Raw genomic sequence first — 16,742 nt, forward strand, 5'->3', positions numbered from 1 at the left:
GGATGTGTTTATGAGTGCACATTTCCTCCAAGAAATACCCAAGGCTCCACTGCAGGGAGAAATGTGGATCCTTTGGGATAGGTGTTGAAGACAGTGTACACAGCACAAGCCATATGGTTTTCTCTGGGCTGACAAAGAGCACAGCAACATTCTGCCTTTCTTCTCCCTTCTAAGAAAGAGCTGCTCTCCCAAGGAGGTGTGAGAATGAGAGTCTACAGAAATACCCTGCCTTGCAGGGGGAGTTCAGAGATAGTTCACTGAGTCAGGGGGAACTCTGCCTTTACTCTTGTACCAGGTTTTATGGAAGGAAATTAAAATATATATACTGTCTGACACCATGGTGGAATGCTTGGAATCTGAAATATATAAAGTCTAATAGGATTTTGGCCAAAGCCTAGTGCATGGTCCTACATCACGGTTTTACAGATTCTTTTTCTTTCTTTTGCTATGCTTTACTACAGGTTAAAGAGGTTTACTGCTGTTTGGTTTCCAGAACAATGGCTGTATAACTTCTGATTTGTGTGGATATTGTGAACTGCACTTGTTTCCTGCATGTTTGAAAACCCCGACATTCATTACCGTCCTTCCTCAATAACCTCCCGACTTCTCTACGCAAGGCTATATAGTAATGCAAGCTCGCTTTAAGCACACATTTATATACTGAGAGCAGCTCTGCTCATTTTTATATCTTTAAATGCCATCTATTTGTGCCGTGCCTTGGAGATGTAAAATGCTGCGTGCGGTAAGTGCTAAGTTATTATGGATTCCCTCTTTCTCCAAAGCACTTTGGGAAATCAATATGTTACTCAGAAAGACTGCATTGTCTCGGGCTGATCTGCTCTCTCTTACAGCTGAATGATATAGGACTAAGGGCTTGCCATACCATCCTGACTTTCCAGATAATACAAATGGCAAATGGGTCTAATTTATATATATATATTTTCTGGGTTAGCTCAAGAGCATAATTAAGGGCTGCCTATCCGTTCATTTACTTTTTTCAAAAAAGAGAGCACACCATCATCTGAAATTATGCAAAAAATAAAACAGAAAAACACCACCCAGGATTTATCTCTAGGGGAGAACCAACAACATGGGAAATGGGTTCTGCAATCTGGTTATATATGAGCTGTCTCTTGGTGAAAGATGGTGCATAGTTTTCACCATGACTATTTCCACCTATATATTTCTCAAATAGCATGTAGCAGACCCTCCAAGCATCCCTATTTTCCAGGGACAGTCCTGGATTTACAGATGGCGTTCTAGTTTCTGATTTGATCCCAGAATGTTTCCATTCCCTGCTCATCTGTATCATACCCTCCAACATTTCTTCAATGAAAATAGGGACGTGGTGTCTCTCACTAAAAGGAAAGCTCTCACTAAAATAAATGAATAAATGCAGGTATAATTAACACACACTGAAAAGAATGATGGGCTTTTTGTCTGACAGGAGTCGAGTGACTCAAAAAACAAAACCCAACAAAGTGCCTGTCAGCAAGCAACTGACAAGCTGAGCTAGCCTTGTAATTTTCAAAATGTTGTGGTTGTCAGATTTCTGCCTCTTACACATTTTAATACCACACAAACTTTTAAAGAAGGTGGGTTACAAAAGAAAGGCACGGCTTCCTTCATTGATTTTGGTCTCTGTGCGTGCAGATTGGTCTGAGATGAGGGTGGGAATCTTCTTCTGCCAGGTTTTAATATATTTTCCCCCTTACAGATAACAAAACAATTAACACTAACATATTCCACTGAAAGAACTACAGGAGAAATGCATAAGCAAAATAGGTAAGGATCTGTGTTCGTCTGATGAGGGTCGGGATTGGCTGTGAAGCCTGATGATGTCATCCTTGCACTGGTTTTATTTGACTAGCATGACGAGAGAGGCTGCAGAACAAGAGATAAAATGTGGTTGTATAGGAATGACGGCATGAATTGGCTGCTCAGTACATTGAGATAGCTGGAATTGTGCTCAGCAAGCCGCCTGCTATTCTGAAATGCAGGCAGATTTCAGGCCCGTGTTCATTTTGTTTTTACAAACTTTCTGAATTCCTAAAATGTCTGAATGCTCTCAACTATGCTCAGAGTCCTGAGTCTTTTACTCTGAGCCTGTATCTGTAGGCTGGGTCAAAGTCTTGAGATTTACGGAGCTGCTCTCCTCGCGGAGCTTGTGAAAATTGCAATCTAAATCAGCTCCCCAGATGGTAGATCATTAACAACGCAGGAGGACAGGATGCATGCCCACTGGTGTGTAACACCATGCATATAAACTCCAGTGCCTGAGAGGGAGATGCAAATAGCTTTTCCTCTGTCTTGTGAACCTACAGCCTGCTGCCACCCATTTATTTGTTTGTGGCACCATTTGCACTTCATCATGTGTCCATTGAAAGATCCCCGAAGAATTACCTTAATGTACGAGAGGAGAGAACCAAAGTTGCCAACAGCAGTATGGAAGGCGCACACTTGCAGTACATACTGGCGATGAATGCCACAGTCTCGACGGCTTGGATGGGCTCCATTTTAAAGCTCTACCTAGCAGCCCAAATTCATGAAGCACTGTGTGGCAAGGCATTCCCCCCTAATCTTTACTGACAGTATGACTTTATTGACAACAGGTGTTAGAGGTTTGGCATAGGCATTGGGTAGACCCCACCCCTTCCGGCCCACCAGCCAGAAGAACTTGTGTTTTGGGGTCAAATGGAAATGAAAGATTCCCTGAGCTACATCAAGGGGTAACTGCCCCAATGGATTGCACCTGGGGAGTGCTGTGGCCCTTGTCTGGACAGAAGCATCTCCCATGGTTCTTCTGATGGGTAGGGTATAAATAAATTATTATTATTATTATTATTATTATTATTATTATTAGCCTAGGGTGCACAGTACACCAGCACTGTGACCTCACACCTGATGTTTGAAAGAGCTCCCAATGTGAAAATTCCATTTTAAGAACGACTACATAGCATGTCTGAAAACCCCGCTTAAATGCTTCCGAGCACAACAAATCTGTTCCCTAAGTATTCCCCTTTAGCATTGTGAGTGCTGCCCAGCTCCCAAAGAGCCGAGATAGAAAAGAAGTGCCTTGAATGCAGAAAGCGTCACTTATCCCACCATCTGCTGAGCGAAAGAGCAAACCCCTTTGCCATCCAATAGCAATCAAGAAGAAACGGCATTCTGGTTTTATGTACCCTGTAATGTCATCGGGATGAGGCAACAACAGCGGCGGCAGCAGCAGCAGCCGTACTGCCACCGGCACTGGTGAACAGATATGGCCAGGTCTTAAGATAAGCCACCCCTTGCTGCCATTTCGGAAGGCGAACCTGAGCAATGCTAAGAGATAGGGAGAAAGTCCTTGGGTTAAGCTGGCATGTGCCAGTGAATTAAAGGCTGGCACTTGCAACGCTGCATTGCAGGGGAGCTTTTAGCTGTTCGAAGCTGCCAGCTGATGTCTCTCTAAGCATCATTGCCAAGAAGCCAAAACTGGAAGCAGGTGCGGGGGTAGAGGAACTGAATGTGGTGGTTGGGAGAGCACGAGGGAGGGAGGTGGCGGCTGGGAGGGGTGTGTGGAACGGATGAACAGAACTTCTGTTGTTAAAATTCTGTTGCCTTCATTAAGGCCTAAACAATGCTTTGCTTTAAACTTGGAGGATATTTTTAGCCTGATAGACTACTGCAAACCCAGTCTGACAATCCTCTTACATTTATGCACTGAACTAAAAGGCTCCCCTCCGCCCCCCACTCCTCCAGCAGAGCCGCGGATTGTCTAGCAGAATGTCGTATGCTGATTATAGCAGCTTTGCTCAGGAGACGGAGAGCATCTGCTTCTTAATGTGCCCCCATCGTCCCACCCAGCCTCCCCCCAACCAAACTGCTCTTTGGGAACGTCCACCTCCCTTAGCCCAGGGCCTGGGAAAAGAGCCTCTCCCCAACTCAAGCCTCCGTCTTCACCGTGCCATGTCACCAGTTCAGCCATCATAGCATACCACCTCCTGATAAGAAAGAAGGCAGGCACCAGCAATGCCAAGAATTTGCATTCCTTTCAGAGGCAGAAACAAGATGTGCCACTCATGTTTGCAGCCAGAGAGATTCTCATTCTCCCTTACGCTCGGCTCAGTGGCACTCACATGGCGGGTGGAGTGGGGGGGGGGAAGGCAAGGGGAAAGGGCAGGTATATATGTGTAATTATAGCAATTGTACTAGACAAGTAGTACCTGCAGCAGAATGTTGCAGCACAGAGGGCTCGTGTTCAGCATTGCAGCTAGCCTCCTAGAACATTCCATTCTACCCTTTGCCCCCTTTTCATACCCACTTCTGAACAATCAGCGTCCTATGACCACTCGGGGTGCCCAGTCCTCACTGAGCTATTTTCCCACCTGAATTTTGATTTTAATGATTTTGTGTGTGTGTGTGTGTGTGTGTGTGTGCGCGCACGCGCTTCTGCAAACCTCCAGTTTCTCCCGAACCTGCTAATGCTTCTCCTGTGTGCATGGGTGCTGCCATTTTGGTTAGATAAGGATCCATACTGACAGGAATGCATAACAAATATTAGTAGGGAATCTATCACTGCAGGGACACGGGTGGCGCTGTGGGTTAAACCACAGAGCCTAGGACTTGCCGACTGGAAGGTCGGCGGTTCGAATCCCCCGACGGGGTGAGCTCCCGTTGCTCAGTCCCTGCTCCTGCCAACCTAGCAGTTCGAAAGGACGTCAAAGTGTAAGTAGATAAATAGGTACCGCTCTGGCGGGAAGGTAAACGGCGTTTCTGTGTGCTGCTCTGGTTCGCCAGAAGCGGCTTAGTCATACTGGCCACATGACCCAGAAGCTGTACGCCATCTCCCTTGGCCAATAAAGCGAGATGAGCACCGCAACCCCAGAGTCGGCCATGACTGGACCTAATGGTCAGGGGTCCCTTTACCTTTACCTATCACTGCAAGCGGCCAGTGTATTTCCTAAGCTTCATGCCCATCACTTCTTGGGGACTTCCAGCTTTCATTTTGTTGGCCAGATAAAACGAGGCCCTTCTTTAAGTTGCCTGTTCAGCATTTTGTTAGTTTGCAACATGATGCCTTCCATGAAAATCAAGGTATTAAAATGACATTTGCTATGCCTGGTGGAACGCATTACTGCAGGAGACCAGGGCCCTGCAGGACTTGACATTCTTCCGCAGGGCCTGCAAGAAGAAGAAGAAGAGTTTGGATTTGATATCCCACTTTATCACTACCCTAAGGAGTATCAAAGCGACTAACATTCTCCTTTCCCTTCCTCCCCCACAACAAACACTCTGTGAGGTGAGTGAGGCTGAGAGACTTCAGAGAAGTGTGACTGGCCCAAGGCCACCCAGCAGCTGCATGTGGAGGAGCGGGGAAGCGAACCCGGTTCACCAAATTACGAGACTACCACTCTTAACCACTACACCACACTGGCTGTTCTGCCTGGCCTTCAGTCTGGGCCCTGTTTGACCCCCCTCTATGGGACCCTGTAAGTTACCTCTTTGGCTCTTTTATTGGCTCATGTGGGACCAACATGGATAGCTGGCCCTCATGAATACTTGAGGTTCCCGACCCCTATGGTTTTAATTTGTGGGCAGTCATTTAATTTTATCCTGATTCTAATTTTTAAGCTGTATTTTAGTCAATTGTTTGATTGTGTTTTAATGTATTTGATATTTGATGTTAGCGGCCCTGTGCCCGATCTTGGCCGGGGAGGGTGGGGTATAAATAAAAAAATCATATAAAACAATTATTAAAATGACTGGCCACTCATAGGACTATCAAACTACTGCAGAGGCCTGTTGGCATGCAAAATGTCTTCAAGAGTTGACATAAAGTCACAAGCAATCATGCCTGCCAAATCTCTGTGGGAAGAGTGCTCTGCAAGATGGCACTGGCAACTCTAAAGGTCTGGCTTCTGGTTGAGCTAGTTATAGAATCATCGAGTCATGGAATTGTAGAACTGAAGGGACCCTGAGGATCATCTAGTCTGATCCCCTGCAATGCTGCTGCTTCTTCTTTGGCGATCACTCGTAGCCGAGTAAGATTGTCTTCCATAAACACAGTTTTAACAGTGAATCCGTAGGTGACTGTGGAGGCCAATTCTGGATCCACACGTCCTTCCACAGTGGGGACATAGGTATCCGGGTGGGAGTTGATCATGATGAGGGTTTGCCAAGTGTGCCTTCCTCTTTGCACTCTTCTCCCTTTCATCCCGAGTTTGAGCGTCTTCATAGCCCATGACACCTTTGGTAAAGACTGTTCTCCAACTGGAGCGCTCGCAATGCATGTGGGGATTGAACCTGCAACCTTGGCATCATCAACACCATTCTCTTATCAACTGAGCTATTCAGTGGCTGGGCTTCTGTAATATGGGGGGACAAGTAACAGACCTTCTCTAGATGCTCTTAGTGATTGAGCTGGGATATAAGGCTTCAGGTTGTCCTTAACGCTATCCTGAACCCAAGCTGCTCTTAGCTAATTACAAGCAGGAGTAGCTCTTGAATCACTTGTAATAACAGTAGTGGGATTTCTAATATCTTTCTTTTAATATTCTTTCATGGGCAAGGGTTTTTGGCTGAGTGATGGAGTCTACGAACCACCGTGCAAAAGGGTTAACCTGTACTATGTCTGCAAATGGGACCATGTGCCTTTAAATGCTAGTCTTTTATTTCACGGCACTCAAGGAAGCAATTGGAACACTGAGCACTTTGCAAGGGTGTCGTCCCCGTCCCCCCGTCCCCCGTGCACATGAATGAGGTTGATTAAAAGCTTCAAACAATGAGTGTTCCAATATATTTTTTCATATATAAAATTTAAAACCTCAGCAAAGTACAATAGCTTGGTAATAAAGTCATGAAACTGCTAATGGGATAGGTTTTCTACAAATGAACTGACTACCAAGCACAGTAATAAGAAGGCAAATAATATAGTTATAAAAGAGAGAGAGAGAGAGAGGTAATTCAGCCAGGACCTATTAAGTGAAACTGTAGATGAAGAGGACTTATGTCATCAGTCTTTGAATTTTGTACATTTTGAACACCATCCAAAAATTATAATCCACCGTTTGAAATATTATAGCAGTGACGAGGGAGAAGTGGTCTCCCCCGCTTGGCCCTATTACAACCTTATGGCCTCAAACATTCACATCCTACTGTAAATATATCATGTTCCTTATGAAGAACCTTTTAATCCCCCCCCCCCAGTTCTTTTTGGTTTTAAAGGGTCTCTTGCTAAAAGGTTAGTGTCTGGGCAAAGGAAGCCTCCGTTTGATCTTTCCTTCAATGTGCGTTATTCCACACTAACGTCCTGATTGTGTTCAACTGGACTTTCTCCCTTGTATGAGTTTCTACCCTGAGCTGTTTGGTATACAACCAATATATTCCAAACACACTGCAGCATAGGTATTTCATCATTTGAACAACCCACACCTTTTGAAGATTTCTAAGGAGTCGTGCTTCTTTTTGTCATCATGCTATGTCAGCGTCATGCAGTGGGCTCTGGAAATAGCATCTGAAAGCAACGTTCCATGACTTGAGACTCTGTAGTTGGAGGGGGATTTCACTACATGGAGTCTTGCATCCTTGTCATTCATGTGCAGTGCAGTATCTGCCCTGACTCTGATCAATGGTGCAGGTTGCAAGAGATAATACTGCTTTGCCTTGGGTGGGTTGAAGGGATCATATATGTCAGGGGATGGGCTGGATCGGAAGATTGGGGAATGTAATCATAGGAAGATCAGTTCCTAACAGAATATTCATGCCCCCCTGCTTCCAGCATTTCCAGAAGCAGAGAGACAGGCAGACACAGAAGCTGCACAGTTGAGAGAGGAACTACCCAGCTATGAGATAGTAGTTAAGCAACCAGAAGGGAGGGAGCAGCTGGGCGATACATCAATCGAGAGTGGGGGGGGGGATCCCCTCCCTTCCCCCGAACTCGGAGGTCTAAGCATGTCAGAGAACAAAGGATAGGCAGGGAGGGGGAAAGAACTTCCGGTTGGCATGCTTCTTGCTGTGGAATTGGGGAGGAGTCAGAGTAGGCAACTGATATCCTTGCAGAGGGTTGCCTTTTTGTGCTTGTAACAGAATGATGTAATAAAAGGACTATAAATCTACCCAATGCTCATTAATTCTTATTGGTGAGCCACCGGAAGCGAGAGGCCGGAAGGGAGAGGAGAACTCCCATACTTGACAATATATGACCTTTAGTTGTAACATGCTATGACTGCTTACTTCGAGGGTCTGCGTAATAGACGTAATAGACAATCTTTGTAGAATTCCTTCAAACCATAACAAGTTCAAAATGAAATCTTTAGTCTCAAAGTCTCTGAAAATCTTTAAATGAAGCGAGGTACCAAACTTTATACGATGAAAGACGAGCTGTGAAGCTTTGTGTATTCAGCAAATATGATATCCAACACTGAACAGTGATTCTGGATATTGGCTACTGTTTGTAGAATTCTTCGTCAGCATGGTGGGAGGATATAGAATTGCTTCATAAACCCATCTTATAATAATGACTACATTATTACATGAGCACTGTTCCACAGCATTTGATATTTTCATTTACATACTTTCATTCAAAATAAGATGGGTTTCTTACTCTTTTCTGGAAAAAAAATGTGAAAGTAGATATCAGTATATATAAATCTTCTGAACTCTTTTCTTCCTTTTTATAGTCCGGATAAGCCTCCAACTATGAGTTATTCAGAAATATTAGATGAAAGAGAGCAACTCTCCTCCTCTAACAGGGTCTGACTTCATATTTATTGAGACAATGGAAGGCAATATTAAAGTTTTTACAGTACTGAACATTTCTTCTTGGCTCCTAACCAAAGGAAAATGTGGCTTTAATTCTGTACATTTTGTACAATGGGCCTTGCTAGCGTTGCACGTCATGTTTCCTGCAAAAATGCTTTGTGTTACTTTTACATCATTAAGAATTTACTTTTGTCCTTCCACAGTCCATGGAATTCCATCAACACCTGGTGTTTGTTCATCACATTTTATAGAATGATTGGAGGGGGGAGGCAGCGGCAAGAAACAAGGTATATTCTATAAGCAAACAGAAGAGATATGGACAAAGTAAAGGAATGCAAACAGGATGTATAAATTCTAAAGCCAGAATTTCCTGTTAGCGAAGATATATAGAACTAGAGTCATAGTTTCAACTGGGAAGAAGCCAAAAGGAAATAAATAATGGCATTTCAGATTAGTGCATTAATGAAAGTGGCAGCCGAAATCAGTAAGGTTACATAACTCTTTGCTGGAACATAAATAAGAGCTTCAAGGTAATGTGGATTCACAAAGAGTCCTCTAGTTTAGATGTTCTCAAAGGACTCCGGCATTTAAAATTTAAGACTGTACATTTAAAAGAAGTACGTGACAATAAGTGGCAGGCCCTTGTTCAGTTTCCACATTGTACTGTGCCAACTGCTCCCAAAATGCAGAAAGCAGTTGGGGGGGTTTTTACTGTTAAAAATTGGTCAGTGTTATGTTTCTCTGTTTCCAAGATTAAGTTCCATTCTCCACATTTTGGCATCTTTTTTTTTAAAGCCCCCATGAAATTTTTCATGTGAATATCCCCTAATATTGCAGTTTTCCCCAAATATAATATAATTTTTGCAATCGTTTTCCCATATCCTAATGCATTTCTGTATGCTATTTTCACTACTGTAATGCATTTTGTATGCCGTTTTCATGAATATATGCATTTTTGTGCACCCATTCCCCAATACACACATTTCTGTAAACATTATTTGGCTGGAAAATTGCATTGCAAAATTTCGAGAAGTGTGCATTTTGATGGATGGTTCACATATCTGAGAAGGGTTTTGAGATGTGTGAATTGCAGACTCTCCAGTTTTCCCTATTTTCCAGGAACAGTCCCGGATTTTCAGAGTGTTTCCCAGTTTTCTATATGATCCCAGAATGTCCTGCTTTTCCTTAGGCTGTCCCTATTTTCATCAGAGAAATATTGGCCGGTATGTTAGGATGTCCCTACCTTCATTCGCAAAATGTTGGAGGTTATGGACCCTCGAGTCCAGGAGATAAGTAACTAGAAACCTTTTAAGACACCTGAAGGCAGCCCTGTATAGTTTTATTATAATTTTTTTATATGTTGGAAGCTGCCCAGAGTGGTTGGGACAACTCAGTCAGATGGGCTGGGTATAAATAGTAAATAGTAAAATTATTATTATCATAATGGATGAGGATGTCCTTATTTTCATCAGAGAAATGTTGGAGGGTATGGAATTGTGGAGAGGGGGGAGTGCATTAAAAGGTGAACTGATCTGAAATTCTCTCCCATGACTTATTGTCCTCAGTTTGGCAGTTTGAGTCTAAGGCTATAGCTTCAACCACATTACGTTAGCTCTTATAGCATATATACAGTAACGCTTATTTCTGAGGCATGCCTACATCACTGGCCTGAACCAGGCTGCTTCCTGAGATCCAAACATCCTGCCCTCAAAGTCAAATTGATTAAAAGCAAAGGCAGACATGCAGGCACAGTCTCAGATTGCTTGGGGGGGGGGGAACCTGGGAGAGGAGGAGACTTAGGACTCAGCTTCAGTTGTAAAGATTTGAATGCGCTATAAACATGCAACACCAGATGGTGCCAGAGAGCAGGAAATTTTAAAATGCGGTTTTTCATAGAGATATTTTTTCTCTTTTGTTATAACAATCTAATTTCTGACTTATTTATAGCGGGGTTTTTCCTGTGTCTAGATCCACTCTTAGGCAGTTGTGGGAAGGCAAGGACCTTGAGTCTTACAACTGCCTCATAGAGACAAGACCTACCAAAGAAGAGTTGCTGTGCTCATACCCTGTACAGATCCTGGTCCAATAAAGAGTTAACTTCACCTGTTCTGTGTGATTTACTGCTGGGTTCCTCCTGACAGCAATGAAAATACACCTGAGCACAATGCAAATCCCTGCCCAGCTTCTTCACACTGATTCTTGAAACTCAGTGCCCCTATCCATATGGTTGACTTTCCAAACTGATTAAAGCAGAACAGAAATTAGTAAGTAATCAATAGTTGTAGCAGATCCTTCACAATATCACACATAGATCACACATTCTATATTTGCTTAGGCCCTCTGAGAGCTTCTGGCCTGTAGTACTGGGAATATATATGATTATCTTCTTCGTCTTAGTCTTTTCATTGTTAGATGGCCCACTGCTGATCTCAACCATTTCAGATATTCAGTCTTGTCTACGTCTTCCAGAAACTGTTTCTTCTCTGTTTCAAACTTCTTCCACTCCAATGATTAATAGTCTTGAAATGCTTTGCTTCCTCACTTCCTAGTAAATGAGAAAATAGGGGAAGGAATTGGTGAGATACGGTATTCACTGTATCCGACCCAGACTAATTAGCAAGGCAACCACAGATTCAATACAGATGAAAATATGTCAGAAATTTTGAACCAGTACCAAGACCTTTACCACATCTGCAGAGGGTTCCAACAAATAGATTATTATTTTTAACACAGTTTGATCCAATTCTGAGGGATGGTGAAAAAAATATGCTAGTTTGTTTCAGGGGAATTTGGTCCATATACAGTCTAGAGATCAGATCTCCATATGGATGTCTATACCTAACATGGTGTCCTTCAGATGTTGTTCAACTTTGTCTGGCTGCACCCCCTTCACTCCATGTTTCTTCTAGCCCAGGTCATAAAAGAGATTTACTCTTACACATTCCAGTTCCCACTAGCCCCAGCCATCTTGGCAATGGTCAGATATGCTGAGAGAAGCTGCTGTTGTTGTTACATAAAATTTGAACCTTCCCAAAGGAGCTCAGGGTGGCTAACAACAAGTAATTCCAGTCACAGATACTGACTGGGAAAGATCTCAGTTTAAGAGGCTTGCTTGAAGAGAAAGGTCTTCAGTAGGAGCCCAGAAGGCGGCAGAATAGTGCCCGCCTAATATTCAAAGGAATTAAATTCCAAAGGCGCCACAACACTGAACACCCAGTTGCTACATTGTGCAGAATGGACCTTCTGATAAGAAGGTATCTGCTGGAGGCCCCCATCAGCAGAGCACAGTGAAGAGACAATCTTTCAGGTATCCTGGTCCTGAGGTGAATAGAGCTTTGTTCACCCCCAACCAGCACCTTGAACTTAGCCTAGTAGCTAATTGGCAGCCAGTGCAATTTTTTTTTCAACTGACGGGTAACTTGTTGGTATTCGAGCCGCCACATTTTGCATGAGCTGCAGCTTCCAGATGAACCCTAAGGGCAGCCCCACATAAAGGACATTGGCGTGATCCAAGCCTACAGGTTAGCAGTGCATGGATCGCAGTGGTCAGGTTATCCCAGTCCAACGAAGTTATAGTCAGGATAGACCCACTAAAATTAATGAATCTAATTACAGGTAGGTAGCCGTGTTGGTCTGCCGTAGTCGGAACAACATTTTAAAAATCCTTCCAGTAGCACCTTAGAGAAATAAGTTTATTATTGGTATGAGCTTTCGTGTGCATGCACACTTCTTCAGATACCTTAATGAATCTAAGTCACTCATGTCCATTATTTTCAGTGGGAGGAATTGAACGTTGCACTATGGTGATTGTTCCATCATGCCAGCGCAAGCTTTTCATCTTGTAAGATGGAACAATCCCCCCTCCTCCCTCTCATTCACTATTCAAGGGGTTGTCTCAACCTGCCAGCTAATTGGGGGGGGGGGGCATGGAGCAACAAAAGGAGAAGTGGGGGGGGGGGGAAGACTCATTGCACTAAGGGGACGTCCTTGTGTGGACTTTCACTAGCAGGACTAGCTAGCTGAATTTCACCCAGTGGGATTAATTGAAGTAGGACTAATGTTTGATACAACCAAAACGTGTGTGTGTGTGTGTGTGTGTGTGTGTGTGTGTGTGTGTGTTTAAAGAACTCTCAAATGCATTTTATCTTTCTTGACTGTGCAATGTGCAGAACTTAACTCCACCTTTTGAGTGCTTCAAACTTCAAAATGCAATTGCATCCCAAAGATTGAACACAAGCCATTGCAAAATACTTCTTGTCTCATTTGCAGGGAACGCAAGTCTGCCGAGACGTTTTCCCTTCCACCTTGACTTTCTTGCAGAGGAAGATGCTGCAGTTGCACACTCTGAACACCATCAAAGCACTTTCCTTCCTGGCTGAAAAGCTGATGGACATGAGGGGCTGAAATCCAGCCAGTCTTAAATTTTATTTTGGAGTTGTTGTATTTACATGTGGTGATAAGATAAAAAAAAATTGTTAAAAACAAGCAAGGGATTTCAACACTGGTGACTTAATTCCATTTTCTTGGACACTGTCAATATTTCTCATAGCTAGAGAGAAATGGATCTCCACGCTGTCTTTGCACTGAAAGGGAGTTTCCAAGAGCTGTCCAGTACAAAATTGTTTTTGGCTCTTCCCTAGCCACAAAAAGGCTGGCCAAACCAATTTCATTCACATTTTATTTTAATAAGACCCAAACAACAACAAGAAAGTCCCTCTGAGGCTCACAACTTGTGGGCAAATATCTAACCTGAAGATGATTGAAAATGCCTGGTTTATTGCTATCCCCAACTGGGAGTTTCAGAATGGGAAATACTGCTTTGAAAGCAACAGAATAAGAGTTGGCTTTGTTATGTATTCCTTTTGGAGCTTATTCCCATTCACTATGTTTCTACTTCCTTGCAGCTGACTGTGGGCAAAGGCCTAAATTTTATTTAAACTCAGTAGGCCCGAGCTTAACTTGTATCTAATGAGGCAGCATATCCTAATACAGTGGAACCTTGGTTTCTGAGCGTCTCGAAAACCAAACGTTTCGGTTTTCGAACGCCGAAAACCTGGAAGTAATTGCTTCCGTTTTTGAACACACCTCGGAAATCGAACAGCTTCTGAGGCACGTTTTTCACTTTTCTCCATTGAACTTGCTGACAGCCCTTTGTGCCTTGGTTTTTGAATGTTTCAGAAGTTGAACGGTCTTCTGGAGCAGATTGGGTTCAAGAACCAAGGTTCCACTGTCAGGGCCTGCTTTTTGGTGTTGCTGAGAAGGAACCAAATCCCTCAGGTTTTCTTCTGCTTGTGGTTCACATATCCCCTGGTCAGAAAAGGAATAAAGGGAAGAACTGAGTATGCTGTTTTTTTTTTCTGTCCTTCGGTGCAGCCCCATAGGTCACAAATTGACTGGGGTGAGAGGCAGAGTCTGTTTATGCCCATTTGTTTTAAATAGAAAAGACCCTGATCCGCTTTATATTTAAGGGTACAACTACTCTCTCCCTGACGATTCTTAGAATTTGCCACTCTTCAAATGTCACTGAAAGCCTCCACTTTCACAGGGGATGAATTGGCCCAGTTTAAGCATAGACACCAAAGTTCTATTTTGAGGATGAAATGGAAGCATGGGATGGGAACAGGAAGCACAAAACCCTTGTAATTCTTTCCCCGCATTTTGTAATGTTGAGAGTGACTCAAGGATACAGGTTCTTTTCCTGTAGCCTCCAAATCTTCAGTCTTCCTGAAAATTATCCTCAGAAACAAGAGGCATTGGGAATATTGCACGGGGCTGGGGGTTAAATCTCTGGTTAGTGCACAAATACATATACATAATAAAAATATATTACAGTGGTACCTCAGGTTAAGTACTTAATTCGCTCCGGAGGTCCATTCTTAACCTGAAGCACCACTTTAGCTAATGGGGCCTCCTGCTTCCGCCACGCCGCCAGAGCACGATTTCTGTTCTCATCCTGAAGCAAAGTTCTTAACCTGAAGCACTATTTCTGGGTTAGCGGAGTCTGCAACCTAAAGCGTATGTAACCTGAAGTGTATGTAACCCGAGGTACCACTATAATTTCAACCAATGATAAGATAAATTTATGTCGGCGAATTATTTTTGCAGATACAAGAAAAGTTTGTACATCGTAGCAGATTTGTGTTTCCATTTTAATACCAGTGATTAGAATTAAGCTTTCAGGCATTTCTTCAAGGTCGCTACCCTGCCGTATATTTCCCAGTTCTGCATGACACCATTGAGTTGCACTGATGAATTTAACCTTCCTTGGAATACTGCCTCTATGAGACAATCAATAATACTAATTATACATAGACCACACACAATAAGAATCCTACTGGGATAAATGTATATATTAATAGAGGTCATGTAATTAAATCTCCCTAACATAGGTTAGAAATGTACCCAATTAAAATGGGGAAACTTAATCAGGAGTGGCATTAGTAATTGGAAGAGAAGATAAAGGCTAATTCCGGATTGTGGGTGAAAACTATTGTGTGTTTGTTGCCATAAAGAGCACTTTAAGATGACATTTCACAATGATCTCACCCCCCCCCATTGGTGTGATTCATTGTTGAATGAAATGAGGAGTATTGTTGCTAATACTACATCTGTAAATTGGTCTTGAACTTATATTGCTTTTTTTCAAATGAAACTTGCTTCAACCCCAAAAGCAATCTACTTCCAGCCAACAAGGCAATCCAATATTTTGTGAAGTGCCACATGCACAAAATAGATTGAATTAAATTCTGCTGCCCATTTCTTAATCATGGTTAATTGATTTGGAGTGGGCTACAGGTTTGTGCACTCACTTTCCATTGCCCTTCCTCCTCTCTTTTCCATGGGAATTCTGCCACCCATTGGCTTCTCTGCATTAAGTTCAACACTTCCGATATGAGTTGCCATATGGACATCTTCGTGATTTTCAGAAATTCTGCCCGGACATTATTTCCGACGGACAAATCCCAGATATGTCCTGGAAAACCTGGACTTATGGTAGCCTTGGAAAGAAACCACAGACATATCCATAGGGATAATTTGTACTTGCCATCCATTTCTGTGTGCATATCCACGTGAATGTGAAGAGGAAAACAGAAGAGGAACAAATAATTTGAAAGGTGGGAAGTACTATGCTCTGGTTATGTTAACTTGACAGGTACATTTGTATTTTCCCCCATTGCACATTTGACTTGAAAATGCTGTATTTTTTAAAAAAAAAAATATTTTTTTTTACAAGGCAGGCGTTTTGTACACTAAAGTAATTCTAGCTAGAGCAATCCCGACAAATTCATTGTAAACATAACAGGTTTCTGACAGGTCTTGTTTAAGACTAACAATTCAGAAAATTACTGCAGTCACTGTTTCGGTAAAAATACAGATTATATCATGGTTAAGACATACAACCTTAAGGAGGAGAATATGCTGAGGATCTTCAAAAATGGATATTAATTCACTGAATATTCATGTGATGTACAAAAGAGACCACTTAATGACTTGATACCCAGGTGACGAGCACCTGAACGGTGCAAAGATTATCTTCCTTGTCAACTATATTTAGGCTTTTATTATATTACTCCTCCGAGTGCTGACTCATCAGAGCAAGTTAAAGATTCCTCTTTTTTTTTTTTTTTTTTTTGCAGTGTAACTGTGGAATGCTAAGAATTGGGTGTAAATGTTTTACTGCCCACTAAGTAAAATTGTGATTCTTGAAGGCAGAGCTGGCTCCAGGTATGTATGATAGACTGACATGCTATTTACCTATCATGGCTAGGACCCACCTGCCATTTAAATTTACCACAATTCCCTGGAGTAGTGCAAAGCCAAGGGCATTCTGTGTAATTTAAATGGGGGGGGGGGGCGGCTTACAGACCCAGGCACACTTTCAGGGACCCCAGGAATGGGGCCAGTGGCAGACCCTTCTAGAATTCAGAAGACCCTGAAAATATTCACCTTTCTATACCCTCTTGATTCCTTGCTTCTATGGTGGTAATTTACATCAATGC

At 42.8% G+C, this 16,742-nt stretch overlaps 1 long non-coding RNA gene across 1 annotated transcript; it reads left to right on the forward strand.

Annotated features, from left to right (window-relative positions):
- The first annotated feature begins 467 nt into the window (after positions 1-467).
- On the forward strand, positions 468-13,645 carry LOC144326032 (uncharacterized). Its single transcript, XR_013391189.1, has 3 exons — positions 468-742; positions 1,718-1,785; positions 13,012-13,645. It is a non-coding gene; the product is annotated as an uncharacterized LOC144326032 (long non-coding RNA).
- The last annotated feature ends 3,097 nt before the right edge of the window (positions 13,646-16,742 follow it).

This window comes from Podarcis muralis, chromosome 17, assembly GCF_964188315.1.
Source record: "Podarcis muralis chromosome 17, rPodMur119.hap1.1, whole genome shotgun sequence".
NCBI lineage: Eukaryota > Metazoa > Chordata > Lepidosauria > Squamata > Lacertidae > Podarcis > Podarcis muralis.